This window comes from Pleurodeles waltl, chromosome 1_1 (genome assembly GCF_031143425.1).
Source record: "Pleurodeles waltl isolate 20211129_DDA chromosome 1_1, aPleWal1.hap1.20221129, whole genome shotgun sequence".
NCBI lineage: Eukaryota > Metazoa > Chordata > Amphibia > Caudata > Salamandridae > Pleurodeles > Pleurodeles waltl.
In genome coordinates this window covers 523,214,200-523,230,761 of record NC_090436.1, presented here as the reverse complement: position 1 = coordinate 523,230,761, position 16,562 = coordinate 523,214,200, and the positions used below count along the sequence as shown (strand labels likewise).

Genomic DNA, 16,562 nt, shown 5'->3' with positions numbered 1-16,562 from the left:
AGGAACTGGTTGCCACAAACTGAAAATGCAAGAATACATTTGCAGCCATAACTTCCAGACTGGTGGAGGTTGTGTGATTATGTATTTTGTGTAATGTATATTGTCACATTCCACTCATATGCACTGTATGACACACAACTACGTGGATACTTTAGCTGGAACCATTTATTTCCAATTAAAAACTAGTTTATGAAGCAGTCGGTTTTGGTGCCCACACTTCATCAGTGTCGAGAACTGAGGGTTTGTGGCATTTTGAACATATCAGCCTTACCCTTCACTGGGTGAGACATTAACAGCAGTGTCCAGTTATTCCACAATACATTGAGAGGCCTGTTACCAAAATCTGGGACAGAGCACCTACCTTCGATATCCCACATGAAAAAGTTGGTCTCCCAATAATCGTGTTCCTTTATGTCTTTATCCTGGAATCAATAACCCAAAATACAGCCAAAAGCTACAACATAAATATTGACAACTTATTTTTAACTTTGATACAGTAGATTAACAACATAGCAAATTAGCTGGTCTATCTCTCTGTTATATTAACGATTAACAGAGAAAACTATCTTGGTGCAGTCCTCCCTGCTCAGCTAGGTAATCCTCCTCTATGCCAATTTACCAAAAATGGCACAGGACTGCTAATTTGCTGTTTTGAAAAATCACAGTTGAACTACTGACCACTGTGAAAAAGATTTCAAATTGGTTGTATCTGGGGGGTGTACGGTCTCTTTGCAGTTCAATGGCCTTCACACTTTTCCTATTGGCAACAAAACTTTTTTCGAACAGCCATAGGCTATACTCAGGTTCCCTGATTTAAATTCCCTTTTGTTAAAGGTTTCTCGATTCTAGAAAGTACTTCTTTTTGGCATACTTTGATTCACACTCCGGCGCTTTGCGTAAATCGGGTCATGCTATGGTAATAGCTTATTCTATATTCTTTTGTTTTTTTTAATTTGCCTATTTCTTTATCTTTGCTATTTTGTACTTCATATGTGTTGCCTATGTTAATGTTTTTTTTAAACAAATTATGTATTTTTATGTAATCTGAAAAACAAAATTGGGGACATGCCTTTATTAATATGAATAGATAGTGCGGTTGCTCTGGACACCATTAATGTTTGATTTCCCTAGTATATCATTTAAATACTAATGTGCTATGGTAGCACCTGAAAATAGGTCAATGTGGTTTACCTTTGTGTGTCTGGAGATATTAGAGAATCCTAAACCATTATCACATTTTAAGCCTGGCGCCTCAAAGTACATTTACCACTAAAATAATTAATCATTCTGACACAGTGCCAAAGTTAATTCCGAGTGTATAGATTTTTACATATCTGTCTGTTTCCACTGTTTTATCAGATGCCCCATTAGAAATATGTATACGTTGTAATATTAATGCACCTGTGAATTGCTATGTTTGTTTCTTGGATTCAGTATCGTTGTGGGTTTATCAGAACACTGTTATTATCATCAAGGTGTGGGGAATTAATAAGGGTAGATAAAAGAAAGGCTAATGGATTTTTAGTAGGTATAGTTATGAAAAATCATAGACAAGTGTTGAAGGAGAAGGATGCCATTTTTAAAAAGAAGCAACCATTCAGAGGCAGACATTGAAGGGTATCAAGAGTCGAAAGAAATGTTTTTAACACTAAAATTGGTAGTAGTCGGTAGATGAAACTAAGAGGGGCAGTGGTCAGAAAAGGGAATGTCATACAGGTAAAGAAAGAAGAACAGCATTTCATATGGTGTGAGTAGGGGTGCACTACATTTAGATATAGTAGAGCTCTGGCAAGATGATATATAAGTAAAGACGATAATAATTACCCTTGGATGCATACTTTTGAGCATGCATGTTTTCTCCTAATACACTTAATGTAACAATGATGAAAGCCACATACATGGTTGTTCCTGGGATTTGGTCTGTGCACAAAGATTTACACTAAGATTTGATGTAACTGACCACCTACTCATTAGAGTCCTTTCACTTTATTACTACTGAAAGCCTTCTCTGTGTAACCCCTCCCACAAATTTTAGTATGAAACTATGCATTGAGACTCAGACTAAAAAATGCTGAGACACCTGCTTTCTCTGAATGCCTACAGCTTGTGCCCAATTTTATATCTCCTAATTGTTTTGCCTGCATATAACTCCATATATGTTATCTCAAAGTCATTTCACAGTGCCTTGTTATGCAAAGAGATGGGTACAAATATTGAGTTAGTAGTACATGTGGTAAATACAATGAGTAAGTGGTAGCCTCAAATAAAAGATGGAAAGTAGTTAATACAAGAAGAGGTTTCAAAAAGAGTTAATGATGAGTCAAGGGTAATGAGTAAGTTTACCTATTTTGCATTACTTGGTTGTTACATCCTGCAAATATAATTGAATTCTGATGTTATATGTACTATTGTAGGTTTTAGGTGTTTTATGAAAAGCAGGTTGTTTGGATATGTTCTCAAGGGTGGCCATTCAGTAACTCACAAATGATTCCATAGGTGGAAGAGTTAACTGTATGTTTCTGCATTTTCTTTGTTGTTTTTGATTATGGAAACCTCGCTACGGACATAAGTACACATTGTGAGTTTGGTTTCATTTTCGGACCTGCACTTGTAGTAACTTTCCTATTTGCACTCCTAGTCTGTATCCACTGGATTAATTCTTGGACATGAAATGTCTGCATGTTGAGGACGTGGGTGGTTTGGTGAACCAGCAGAGATCTATTCGAAGTGATCTGGGTGCACAGACATGATTCATGTGAGAAAACAGCTGCTTGACCAGGTGTCCGAAGCAGTGGGGTGCTGCATGCTGTGAATGTCCCTAAAATAATTAATGACACTAAAGCTGTTGCATTTTCTGTGTAGCATGACCTGGAAGAGAAAGGATAAGTAATCTTTGTTGATACTTACAGACACTTACAAAATGTTTTTGTTGCAGTTGATATTTGTAGATATCAGTCATCTTCTTGTGATTTTCCACAGTAAGATGAGGGTCGGCATTGTATATTAACGCAAGTGCTTGTAATTAGGTACATCTTTCACCGTTTGTCTGGTCTATTCACTTGAGAAAGGGCTAGGAGGTAATATCATCAATCAGGATGAAAAGTGTGTGGAATTTGAGCAATTCTTGCTGCTCCAAAGATTTGGTGATCTAATAGACACCATTAGGCAGCGGGTGGCTATCATTTTGCAATGAAATGCAGCTCTAGTAGCTCTGTGTATTTCACTTTGATTAATTGGCTTTGTATTCATCGCAAATAAGTTCTCTACTTTTGCAACATATTCTTCATGCACCATCCATATAATAAAGATTACCATTATTAACCAGCCTATTAAAAAGTCGATCTTAAGGCAAGTCAAATATAAATGCAAAATGTCTAGTATATGCATTTATACCATCCTAAATGCTCCTTATTGTTTTGTTAGGGAGAATTATTATCAATTTTAGTTATTTAAGTTGACAGACTGTCTACCATCATATCATTTAAGGGAATCAGCTCCAATGTTGATAATTTTGTATTTTCTTGAGTGCTATTGTCACTAGAACACTTAACATTTTCACTGAATTCATTTTTCATTTACAAAGGTGGTGGAGTCAGGAATGTCACATTATCAACATTTCTTTAAGTGGTTACTGCTTGTTGATCTGTGTGCTTTGACCTGTTTGCTATTCATTTCTATGAGAGCAATCAAACTGGGACACGTTTCTGCAACTGAACTGTCAATTGCATAGTCAGCAGTGCTTTCAGAAGTTGCACTGGTCTGCTATATAGGATAGGGCACATGACATGCCTCATTCTGTACACATATACATATATCCTGAACTGACACCAACCTTGTTCTCTTTCTTCTGGGCAACGGTGGTAGTTTCATTGTTCTTGTTCCTTTCATTGCCATTACTACTGTAGTATCTTGATTGGTCGGGCCAAACATTTCCTTCAGTCCAAACCCCTCGACCACGAGTTCTCTAACCATCAAGAACCAGTGAGTCATAGGATATAGTGTTGAAGCTGAAATCTGATTTGGACTAGCCCAGATGTGTTTGATTATGTGGGTCATCCCAATATCAAAGGTCCAGTTCATACATTTGGACTCTGATGAGCATCTTTTAAGGGGAGCCGTAGGACAATGCAGATCTTGGCATATTATTTATTGCTCCTTATCCACCTATTGGGATTTGGACCCATTATCCACCATTGTCTAAGACCCTCAAAGTCAAGGCTTGTTTTAACAAACCCATTTGAGCACATTGGGCATTTACGTCCAGCTTAGCATGTACCTCAGCTTAATGCCTTCAAGGTAAAAGCTGGCCTTTCGTCAGAATTAAATATATGAACTCCACCCATTGCTATTAAACATAACAAGTACTTTATGGCTGCAAGAGCTGTAACCTGGCATTGAGGCTATACCCTTGTAAAGTGAATGTACGAGTGTACTGCTAATAATATATATTTGTACTGTTCTACTGGTTGTAACGGATCGATATTATCCAGGTACACAATTTGTAAAGGAATCATAAAATGTTTATTCTCTAACGAACTTCACACTGTAACACATTACTTAGTTTGCTTTGGCTTCAACAGCTACCAGTAGCACTCATATAGGATTTGTAATGTTGCAGACATTGCAAATGCTTCATCACTTCATGGGCACCTTTTACTAAATTTAATTTGATAGATTCCATGGGATTATAAAGTTCCCCTGATTTAGGTATGTTTTCAGTAGGAAACCCATCTGGTAAGTGGAAGAAGTTGTACTTCCCCCAAAAGGCAGGAGGTGGGACTTTTTGTATAGTGCAAGGATTGTTGAATGTATGTCTGATAGGATTCGGGGTTTTTGACTGGCTCAGCGCTGCTACTTTAAAAACCTGCACGTATACAGCAGATTCCACAGCCTTATCATCAGTAGAATTGTCTTTGGAGTGAACTCCTTCACTCTTGTGTGCCATCATGTGCAGTCTTCCACCAGTGGAAGCGGTCATCGGAGGGCAGCTATCCGTGCTTAAACCTGTTTAGCTTTTATAATTCTTTTCCCACGAGTCTTTGTAGTCGTTGGACTCCTAGTGTTTTAAATCAACACTCTATCCCTGTACACAAAAGAAGAATACAGGGAGTGCAGAATTATTAGGCAAGTTGTATTTTTGAGGATTAATTTTATTATTGAACAACAACCATGTTCTCAATGAACCCAAAAAACTCATTAATATCAAAGCTGAATATTTTTGGAAGTAGTTTTTAGTTTGTTTTTAGTTTTAGCTATGTTAGGGGGACATCTGTGTGTGCAGGTGACTATCACTGTGCATAATTATTAGGCAACTTAACAAAAAAAAATATATACCCATTTCAATTATTTATTATTACCAGTGAAACCAATATAACATCTCAACATTCACAAATATACATTTCTGACATTCAAAAACAAAACAAAAACAAATCAGTGACCAATATAGCCACCTTTCTTTGCAAGGACACTCAAAAGCCTGCCATCCATGGATTCTGTCAGTGTTTTGATCTGTTCACCATCAACATTGCGTGCAGCAGCAACCACAGCCTCCCAGACACTGTTCAGAGAGGTGTACTGTTTTCCCTCCTTGTAAATCTCACATTTGATGATGGACCACAGGTTCTCAATGGGGTTCAGATCAGGTGAACAAGGAGGCCATGTCATTAGATTTCCTTCTTTTATACCCTTTCTTGCCAGCCACGCTGTGGAGTACTTGGACGCGTGTGATGGAGCATTGTCCTGCATGAAAATCATGTTTTTCTTGAAGGATGCAGACTTCTTCCTGTACCACTGCTTGAAGAAGGTGTCTTCCAGGAACTGGCAGTAGGACTGGGAGTTGAGCTTGACTCCATCCTCAACCCGAAAAGGCCCCACAAGCTCATCTTTGATGATACCAGCCCAAACCAGTACTCCACCTCCACCTTGCTGGCGTCTGAGTCGGACTGGAGCTCTCTGCCCTTTACCAATCCAGCCACGGGCCCATCCATCTGGCCCATCAAGACTCACTCTCATTTCATCAGTCCATAAAACCTTAGAAAAATCAGTCTTGAGATATTTCTTGGCCCAGTCTTGACGTTTCTGCTTGTGTGTCTTGTTCAGTGGTGGTCGTCTTTCAGCCTTTCTTACCTTGGCCATGTCTCTGAGTATTGCACACCTTGTGCTTTTGGGCACTCCAGTGATGTTGCAGCTCTGAAATATGGCCAAACTGGTGGCAAGTGGCATCGTGGCAGCTGCACGCTTGACTTTTCTCAGTTCATGGGCAGTTATTTTGCGCCTTGGTTTTTCCACACGCTTCTTGCGACCCTGTTGACTATTTTGAATGAAACGCTTGATTGTTCGATGATCACGCTTCAGAAGCTTTGCAATTTTAAGAGTGCTGCATCCCTCTGCAAGATATCTCACTATTTTTGACTTTTCTGAGCCTGTCAAGTCCTTCTTTTGACCCATTTTGCCAAAGGAAAGGAAGTTGCCTAATAATTATGCACACCTGATATAGGGTGTTGATGTCATTAGACCACACCCCTTCTCATTACAGAGATGCACATCACCTAATATGCTTAATTGGTAGTAGGCTTTCGAGCCTATACAGCTTGGAGTAAGACAACATGCATAAAGAGGATGATGTGGTCAAAATACTCATTTGCCTAATAATTCTGCACTCCCTGTATATACTACTAGGAGACTGCATTTAATTTTGCGGTTTCTCCTAAGGGCTTTATGTATGTTGTTAATTTTAAATTTAGAACCCTCAAATCTTGCTTGTACTGCTGCACCAGCAGCAGAGTATTACTGTTTTGTACCTGTTGTTGTCATAGGTCCATCAGTATTAAAAAAAAAAGCTATGATACTCATGCAATTGGTTTGCAGATGGTGCTCTCAGAAATTGGTTATTGATACTGTAGGAACTCCTGTGTCTTTAATGAAGGGTAAAACTCAAAATGTACTCCAGTACTGGCTTTGGTAGTGGCCCACTCTAACTAATAGGCATGCAATGCATATGCATTTGGGATGCTTGCCTTAGTTGCACATCCAAGGATGGGATTGGATTTGTGTTACTCATTCCTTGGGCTGTGCACTGCTCCTAAATGATTGTAGTTTGTACTTCTGTGAGTATTTTTTCTATTGAAGCAAATTTTTCCTCTGCAGGTGTGTATGAATTTGATCTATATGCAGTAGGAATGGTCTGTCTTTTATTTTACTGAATAAATGTATATCCTGATTGACTAGGTACTATTCTAGTGACTAAATTTAATGTTTTATCTCTCATTTGTAAGTGTGCTGTAGTAATCATGTTCAAATCTCCAAGTAGCTGCATATGTTCCTGCTTCTTGTCCTTTCAGAAAAAGGAAGCATAATCAGCTGACATAGAATTTTTACTCACCTAGCATACTGTGGTAAGTATGTTCTGCCGATATTCAAGAAACCCAATAATGCTTATAATTCCCATACCGAATTTTGGGGCTCGAGGGTCCTGAACCCCCTTCACTGGATCAGTCATATCCTAGGAAAATGAGAGTTCAAAAGCATATTTTAGATTTCCTGAAATTGAGATTGTATCCTGCTTCTGCTAACATTATAACTTTATTATCTACATATTGCAAATGTTGTTCCAAATCAGTGTGTGAAGAATTTATCATTGACATGGGAAACTACACCTAAGTCATATTGTAATATCTCAATATTCTTGCTGAAAACACCCCAGGGCTGATTTATACCCAAGAAAGCCCTCAAAGTCGAATTGAACTCCTTCTAGGATAAAGGATGTTAAGTGATATGATTTTGCCGACATACATTGTGCAAAATAATGCATGTACTATGTCCAATGTGCTTTAATATTTTTTGCTTGTTAATTGCTTCATTAGTCCTGTGCCATGTACATTTTGTATTGTATTTGTTTTGCAACGTGATTTAGAATTCTATGTCAGGACCGGAGGCGAGGATTATGCCTTGCTTTCTTCACTTTAATAAATGAGCAGCCAAGTAATTAATACAAACTACAAGTCCCATGAACAGTTGGGAAAAATGAGTACAGTGATAACCAATGAACAGTAAGAATTTTGTCCAATCAACAGAAGGCAGTCCATAACGTAGTCCCTTGTTTGTGTTCAGTCTTCCTCTTTCTTCGCTGCTCGCAGCCGAGATAAGTCGTTTTTTTCCAGCTCTCTATACGTTCTCACACTTATTTATCTGTTTATGCTAATTTTCATTGTATTAGTATTTTATGGTTTTATTTGACTTCTACTGGCTCGCGGGAGCGTTTTTCGCCCCTTCGCGAGCGTCTTTTCTTGTGGTGCACATACCTTCCTGGCAACCGTCAGAGGGCGCTTGTCGGGAAGGTAACCGTGGCAACGAACAGAGAGACGCGCTGAGCTAGACGCGCGTATTTTTCTCCTCAGAGCGCAGCAAGGGTGTTTCTCCTCGATGCGCTCGTTCGTTTTGAGCCAAATCAAGTACATTTCTTCTCTGCCTGGAGAGCGACGCCCTGCTGGGTCTGTAACTATTTAAAAAAAATTTAAAAAATAAAATAAGAGAAAGGCTTTGACGCTCCTTGCACAGGGGTCAGTATTTCCACTATATATATATTTTTCTTCATACTTAACCCTTTGGGTTATTATTAAACTGCCTTTTTGGGACATTCTCCCAGGCAAGCAACGAAGGTTGCTATCAACCCCCTTTGATCACTGGGGTGTAGTTGTCCCTGGCTTTAGCCTCTCGAACTTGAGTGCTCAGACACTCTTTCTTTATCAACTGACGCCCAGTTGTATACAGATATAGATGTATATATATATATATACTAATTAAAAAAAAAAAAAAAAAAAGGAAAGAAGAAAGAAGGAACTTCTGAAACTATTTTACTGTTTAATATTATTATTCTTTATTGTTCCCATATTTTTCAAAAATGGATATGGATCCTAATGAGGAGGAGGAATTCTTTGATGCTGTGGACGCGTCCATTTATAGGGCCGTCTCGGAAGCAATTGGTCCCCTTGAGGACCGACTATCACAACAGATAGCGCGCAAATGCGCAAAATTCTCATCCCCTCCTGTTATTCCTTCCGCCCCCCCTGCATCTAATGATACCTTTACAGACGCGCCTCCAGCTAAGCGTCCTCGTGATTCGGGGTTTGATGTGGACCTCTTCGTTAGAGTTAGGAGTTCTCTGAGTACTCTTTCGGATTCTTCTTTTCCTCTAATCTCCTCAAGGCCTCGGTCACCAACTCTCCCTCACAGTGATTCGTCGGGGTATCAAGAAGCGGATGCCAGTCCATCCAGATCTTGGCTTCCTTCTGGATCGCAATCTGCTCCTCAAATCTCAGACATGTTGGATCCCGATGATATTATCCATCCTAGATCGTCTGAATGGGCGCCATCTGACAAGGTGGCAGCTTATGTTGCGTCACGTATAAGGAAGCCGCTGGAGAAAGATTCTCGTAATTGCCTTCGAGCAGAGTGTCCACGACCATCTTTGGCGGACAAGGTAGCCATCACTCCAGATTTAGACCCCAAGATGTCTACCTTTCTGCAGAAATTTATAAAAGACCCTAAAAAAGGAATTGATAGGTCCTGGAGAGCATGTCAAGACAAACTTCTGGATGTCTTGGGACCCTTGACAAAGATTTTGGACATGGCAGAAGATGCTAAGTCTTCTGATGCTATAATTTCTCCTGAGATTCTCTCAGGTTGGGCACAACGCGCTATCATTTTTTTGGGAAATGCTAACTGCGCTCTTTCCACCAAACGCAGACGTTCTTTATTAATTAAAGTGGACCCCAAACTGGGGGATCTGGCTGATTCTGAAGCAGGTCCGATAGCGCAAGGAGGTTTATTTGGTGAGCCTTTCGTAAAGGAGTTAGGGAAGTTTGTTAATACTTTCACGTCCCTGGACAAGGCACACTCTTCAATGAAAAAGGTTTTTCCCACTCGGATTTTCCATGGGGCTGGTCGAGGAAGGGGCCGCTCGTCTGGCCGCCCACAATCAACCAACTCCTTCAGGGGGCAAGGCTCCAGGCAGACTCAGTTCCAAGATCACAACCGATTTGCCAACTTCTATCCGACAAGGGCCAGACGTTTCAGACATCGTGGTGGCAGAGGATCTTCCGCAACAACCTCTTACGGTAAGTGTTCTCCCTTCTTCCCTTCTAAAAGTAGGGGTTCGAGTTTTATCCACGAATGGAATCAAATTACACAAGATGCATGGGTCCTATAAACAATTCAAGGTTTCCATATAGAATTTGTAGGAACTCCCACACAGGTTTCACTTCCAAAACCCCTAGTGTTCTCTTCGCAAGACTCCCTTTTAGTAGATACAGAAATTTCAGATTTACTACGAAAACAAGCCATTTGCCCAACAACCCTACATCCGAGGGGTTTCATAAGCAACATCTTTTTAGTGGACAAAACGGATGGCGGTCGCCGACCAGTCATCAATCTAAAAGAGTTCAACGAGTGGCTGGTGTATCGCCACTTCAAAATGGACGGAATCCACCTTCTTCTAGATGTTTTACGCCCCCTAGATTGGATGGCTCGTCTCGATTTAAAAGACGCCTACCTTACTATTCCTGTCTATCCACCCCACAGACGTTTTCTTCAGTTTTTCTGGGGAGATCAAACTTTCTAATTCACTACCCTTCCATTCGGTCTTTCCTCAGCCCCGTGGTGCTTCACCAAGGTCCTCAAACCGGTGGTGGAACACCTCAGGGCTGAGGGAATTCGGTTAATTGTTTACCTCGACGATATTTTACTTCTGGCCCAGTGTTCCAAACAACTTTCAACGCATCTACAGACAACCGTCAACTTGCTGCAAAACCTAGGGTTCATCATAAATGAGACCAAGTCTCTTTTAACCCCTTCTCAAAAATTGGTTTTTCTAGGTTTCACTATCGATTCGGTATCCGCGACTCTAAGCCTTCCCTCACGCAAGATGACGAAAATACGTCACGAACTTCGTCGTACCTTGGTCAAACACAAAGTCTCTCTACGTCAGATTGCCCGCCTCATAGGACTTCTCTCCTCCTCTATTCAGGCAATTTTCCCGGGTCCACTGCATTACCGCGCTCTTCAACGGCTCAAGGCAGCTCACCTGCGCAAACGCCTCTCGTATTCTCAAAAAGTGATTCTTTCACAAGAAGCGGTAGAAGAAATTCGTTGGTGGCTTTCACATATGGAAGCCTGGAACGGCAGAGCTATTTTCGGCTCGGCTCCAGATTTGGTTATAGAGTCGGACGCCAGCAGAGTAGGTTGGGGTGCTCGATGTGGGAATTTTTCTACCGGAGGGATGTGGTCACTACAAGAACAGAACTTACATATAAACTGTCTCGAATTACTAGCCGGTTCATTTGCAGTCAAATGCTGGACCAAGGATTCTATCAAGTCGAACGTCCTCTTGAAGATGGACAATATTTCGGCGGTCCGATATATCAATCATCTAGGTGGCTCTCGTTCCGAAACACTTTCCAATCTGGCGTCCAGTTTTTGGCAGTATTGCCTGGACCATCAGGTTTCTGTGACAGCACAGTATCTCCCGGGAAGCCAGAATCGGATTGCGGACTTTCATTCTCGACATCTCAAGGATTCCAGTCTATGGAAACTTCATCCGGAAGTTTTTTCCTCTCTGTCCCATCTTTGGGGACCGTTCTCGATCGATCTCTTTGCTTCAAGGTTGGATCACCAGATTCCCAGATTCTTCAGCTGGAGGCCAGATCCTTTGGCAACAGCTACGGATGCATTTCTACAAGATTGGAGTCAGGAGAAAGCTTATGCTTTCCCTCCCTTTGCGATGATTACGCGAACATCCGCACAGGTGCGTCGTCAATCGGCATCCATTGCGATCATAACTCCAATCTGGAGGTCTCAAGTGTGGTTTCCGGTTCTTCTGGAACTTTCTTGGGATTTTCCAATCCGACTCCCCCTGTTTCCCTCGCTTCTTCTCAGTCCGAATGGTACCCCTCATCAGATGGTCCTCGAAGGTTCTCTAACCTTGATGGAGTGGCGGATTTCCGAGGACGCTGGTCGGTGTCGGGACTTTCGCAACAGGCTCAGGAATTATTATCCAAGGCATGGGCCCCCAGCACTTGTAAACGCTACAGATCTGCGTGGGGAAGATGGTCCCGTTGGTGTTTGCGAAGGGGTTTTAATCCTGTGGAGACAAATATAGTTCATATCCTGAACTTCCTTGCTGACCTTGCTTCCAAAGGTTTAGCTTATCGTTCTGTTAATACTTAGCGATCCGCGATTTCAGCTGGACACGTAGTAGTTGATGGTTTCCCTGTTGGTGAACATAAACTGGTGTGTCGTCTTCTTCGGGGTATAAGACTTTCTTTGCCTCCGGAGCCCCGGTATTCTTTCCTTTGGGACGTTAATCAAGTTCTGAACCTCTTCCTATCTTGGCAACATAATCACTATCTTTCCAGGAAGGAGCTGTCGGCTAAACTAGCCATGTTACTTTGTCTCGTTTCTTGTAGAAGGGTCTCTGATGTTCGTGCTCTCGACATTTCCCATAGATCCTTTTCTCCTTCAGGGGTCTCGTTTACAGTAGGTAGACGCACAAAAACTAATACCAGAGTTATATCCTATCCGGCTTTTCCTGACGCTCCAAAACTATGTGTGGTTCAATGCCTTAAAGCGTACGAGGACATGTCCTCCGAACTCCGTCCTCCTGGTGAAGATCAGCTCCTTATCTCATTACGTAAACCTCATAGAGCTGTTTCTTCTCCTACTATTGCTCGCTGGGTTCGTTGGGTCATGCATGAAGCGGGCATTGATCTTTCCCTTTTTGGTGCACATTCTGCTCGCGGGGCTATGGCCTCTAAAGCATTCCATTTAGGTGCTCGTCTGGAAGACATTATTAATGCAGCAGACTGGTCGTCAGATTCTACCTTCAAAAGGTTTTACTTCAAACCAGTTCTGAACATGGCACAGCTGGTTGTCAATGAGCTTTAAACTAGCATAATCCTCGCCTCCGGTCCTGACATAGAATGAAAAATGTCCTAGCTATCGTAACGGAAAGTTTCAATTCTATTAAGGACTCGAAGGTGAGGATTATCCCACCCTGATCACCTTTATAATACTACAAAGTTTAGGTGAACCCACCCCGTATTTAGTAAGTAAATTCTCTCTTATATATTTCATGTTTTTCTCATACTTACATTGCATTTAAAAATAAAAAAAATAAAAATATGTATTCATTTAAACAACAATTAACTAGTTTCAGAATGAATGTTTTTTCCTTAAATCTATTTTATTGTTCATAGGATCTGATACGACAAAACAAGAGGCTTCATGATCGTTCTTGACTGGCTCGCGCTTCGAAAGAGGAAGACTGAACACAAACAAGGGACTACGTTATGGACTGCCTTCTGTTGATTGGACAAAATTCTTACTGTTCATTGGTTATCACTGTACTCATTTTTCCCAACTGTTCATGGGACTTGTAGTTTGTATTAATTACTTGGCTGCTCATTTATTAAAGTGAAGAAAGCAAGGCATAATCCTCGCCTCCGAGTCCTTAATAGAATTGAAACTTTCCGTTACGATAGCTAGGAAATTTTTCATTCTAATGATCTAATACTATTATCGAACATCTTCTTGTCAGAAAGCATGATTAATAGGGGTGTTTAGTGTTGATCGGCATGAGACCAATATCACTATTCCTTGGTATTTTAATTCAGATATACAGTGTTTAAGATCTTTCTAGGCTTCTAGTTTTATTGGATATTGCTTTTGAACCTATGGTTTATCTCTTTAAGGAAATAATTGTGCTTATCCCATCCTGCTTGATCAATACATCAAATCTCTTGATAATAACATGCTCAACTATAAGCATCAAAGCACACCCAGATACCTTAGGTATACTGGGTGGGAACCCTATAATGAAGCATGCCACTAGTATAACTAGTGGGTGAGGGCTCTTTTACAAATATAGGGGTCCCCTAATTACCTTTAAAGATTACTGTTGTGACTTGAATCGTTGCATGCATTCTCTCCTTAGTTATCAGTGCTCTGCTGCTCAGCCAGTGCCAGTAACTTCCTTGTTGTAATGTGTTGCTGAAGGGGTTGAGTGTAATTGGATTGCATTATGTGTTTATTACTGCATCTGCTATGTTAGGACTGTTCATCATTTATTTATATCTTTAGTCCTTTTTATTTACTGATTTTTTCAGTTTGAATTTGTTCTACCATCTATTGGTCCTTATGTGAAAGGACAATGTTATTTCCATCATTTGTTTTCTTTAAGAAGAGAAAATGTGGTGTGACTTGAATTGTTGCTCTGCATTCTCTCCTTAGTTACCAGTTCTCTTCTGCTCAGCCAGTGCCTGTGTGAGATCACAGAATGTTGATGAGTGCCTGGTTGGTGTAAATGGTCAGTTGGTGAGAGTGGGCTGAGCAGCAAGGATGCTGCTCCTGATAGGGCATTACCGGTAACCCGTAACTAAGCTGAATAAACCTACATCTTATAATTTACAAAGGATCTATCCTTATTTACAACAAGTACCTTTATCTACTGTACATTATCATTAGAGTTTTGGTTTCATCGTTTTTCAGTCATGTTTCACGACAGTCCCACCAAGCATTAGGGTTGGTGTTTTAGTATTTAGTATTTTTTTGCATTGAGTGTTGCCATACCTCCAGCTTGGGTGGTCTCACAGTGGTACATCTCACCTGATGATAATTGTAGATTCTTTTAAGGGTTCTATGTATCTTGTACTAACGTCGAAGCTGCTTTATCTTATAAATGCTTTTGATAAAACGTAAACGTAAAACGTAAACATCTGGAAAAAAAACTGCAATTCACAATGTGAAGTGGACAGTGGGGTAGTGGCATGGTATTTTCTCAGGGTGACCTTTTTACTTCCCTAAGAAGCTTATTTTCCAGATAGCAGGAGGTACATTTTTACCTTTTAAAATTATCAGTAACTGCTGGACAATATAGCCACATGGTCATAATGTTTTTTTTCCCATAAAGCACTATAGAGGTCCAGTCAGTCTTCTAGGTTTTTTAATTTATGGAATGTTTACAATTATGCAAGCTAAGGCCCTAGACACCTTTACAGCATTGCACATTCCTTCCTAAAACATATAGGCCCATCATGCCTAAAGCAGTGAGTGCTATTGCTGTTTTTGTAAAATCTTTATTTGATTATCAATAATCACAAAAGAATTTTTAAAAATGCTCCATAATTATAATAGTTTTAAAAAGTACAGACGTAAGCCAAAATAGATAAATAGAACATGAAGGAATAAATCCTTAAGACCAATTAAAATCAATTACATCATGATTACCCCCCTTTAACAGTATGAACAGGTCATACAAATATGCAGTATTACGCCAATGCAGGGCACTGTTTTAAAAAGCTCCAGCAGCATAGCACACCACCCTATCAGACATAGATTGCAGGAAAAGGAAGGCTGGCCTATGGTGGAGCAATCTGCAGGCTGTAAGAATTGGTAAAGGTCTCAGTGGCTATATCGGCAGATGCAATTATTAATGACTCACTATCACCTGGAGACTTCACTAATGAGTTACAAAACTCCTACATCAAGACATATCTGAATAAGCAAGGGCTGGACCCTGAGGTCCCAACAAATTACAGACCAGTCTAATGGAGCATTTGATGGTAGACTAACTGAAAAAGCAGCATTAATTCAGATCTCAGATTTACGTATGAAAAATAACCCACTCTGTCCAACAAACAGGTTTCTGACCTAAAGGAAACACTGAATATGTATTTAATTGCACTTGTGATGACCTCAAGAACACTGTATACTCCGACAAAGTTTCTGTAGTCCTTCTTCACAATATCCAAGTAGCTTCTGGCAATTTTGGACTGCCAGTTTATTTTTTTAAAGTAAAAAGGACACAGGGGATACTATTATCAGCACTATTCTAGTAGCTGTTCTCCCAATAACACTCAACAGTTACCCCTTTTCTCCTCAACATATACTTGTCCTAACTTCCTGAGCTTATCATCACTTTTAAATATAATTTTTAATATGCTGATGACATCCAGGTTCTTGATCTGGAAAAGTCAGGTAAATAGTGTGATAAAAAGCTAGTTCCGAGCTATGAGTACATTGTGGCAAATCTTTTGTTACCTGGGCTACCCCATAGAGTGGAGGCCTCAGTAGCCCTATAGTGGTGCCAGCAGACTCTGCACTTACCTTACAACGCATCTAATCAATAAAATTAATTCATTCCAGAATACTGCCTCTAGAAAACGTATACACCTGAAGTAAAATGATGACCTAAATCCTTCCCTCAAAGCCCTGCATTGGCTACCATTTGAAAGAATAATATTTTTCAGCACTCTCTGGATTACCATGGTGGCACACCGTAGCACTGGAACTATTTTTCTGCAATATTAATTCAGGATGTGCACCAAAAGAAAGAAACTTAGATCAAGAATTATGCTGCTTCTAATCATCCCTCATTTCTGTAGAGCCCACATCGAATTTCCCTCTGGGTGTAAGCCTGCAAATTATAGAACATGTTCAATAAGAAAATAAGGACAATTATCAAACACCTGTAATTAAAACAATAACGAAAACCTGACTTCTCCCAAGAA

At 40.3% G+C, this 16,562-nt stretch overlaps 1 protein-coding gene across 2 annotated transcripts in view; it reads left to right on the top strand.

The window, feature by feature from the left end:
- KIAA0825 (KIAA0825 ortholog) overlaps window positions 1-16,562 on the top strand; it is a 2,111,807-nt gene that overhangs the window by 1,421,255 nt on the left and 673,990 nt on the right. The gene's annotated exons all lie outside the window — the stretch shown is intronic.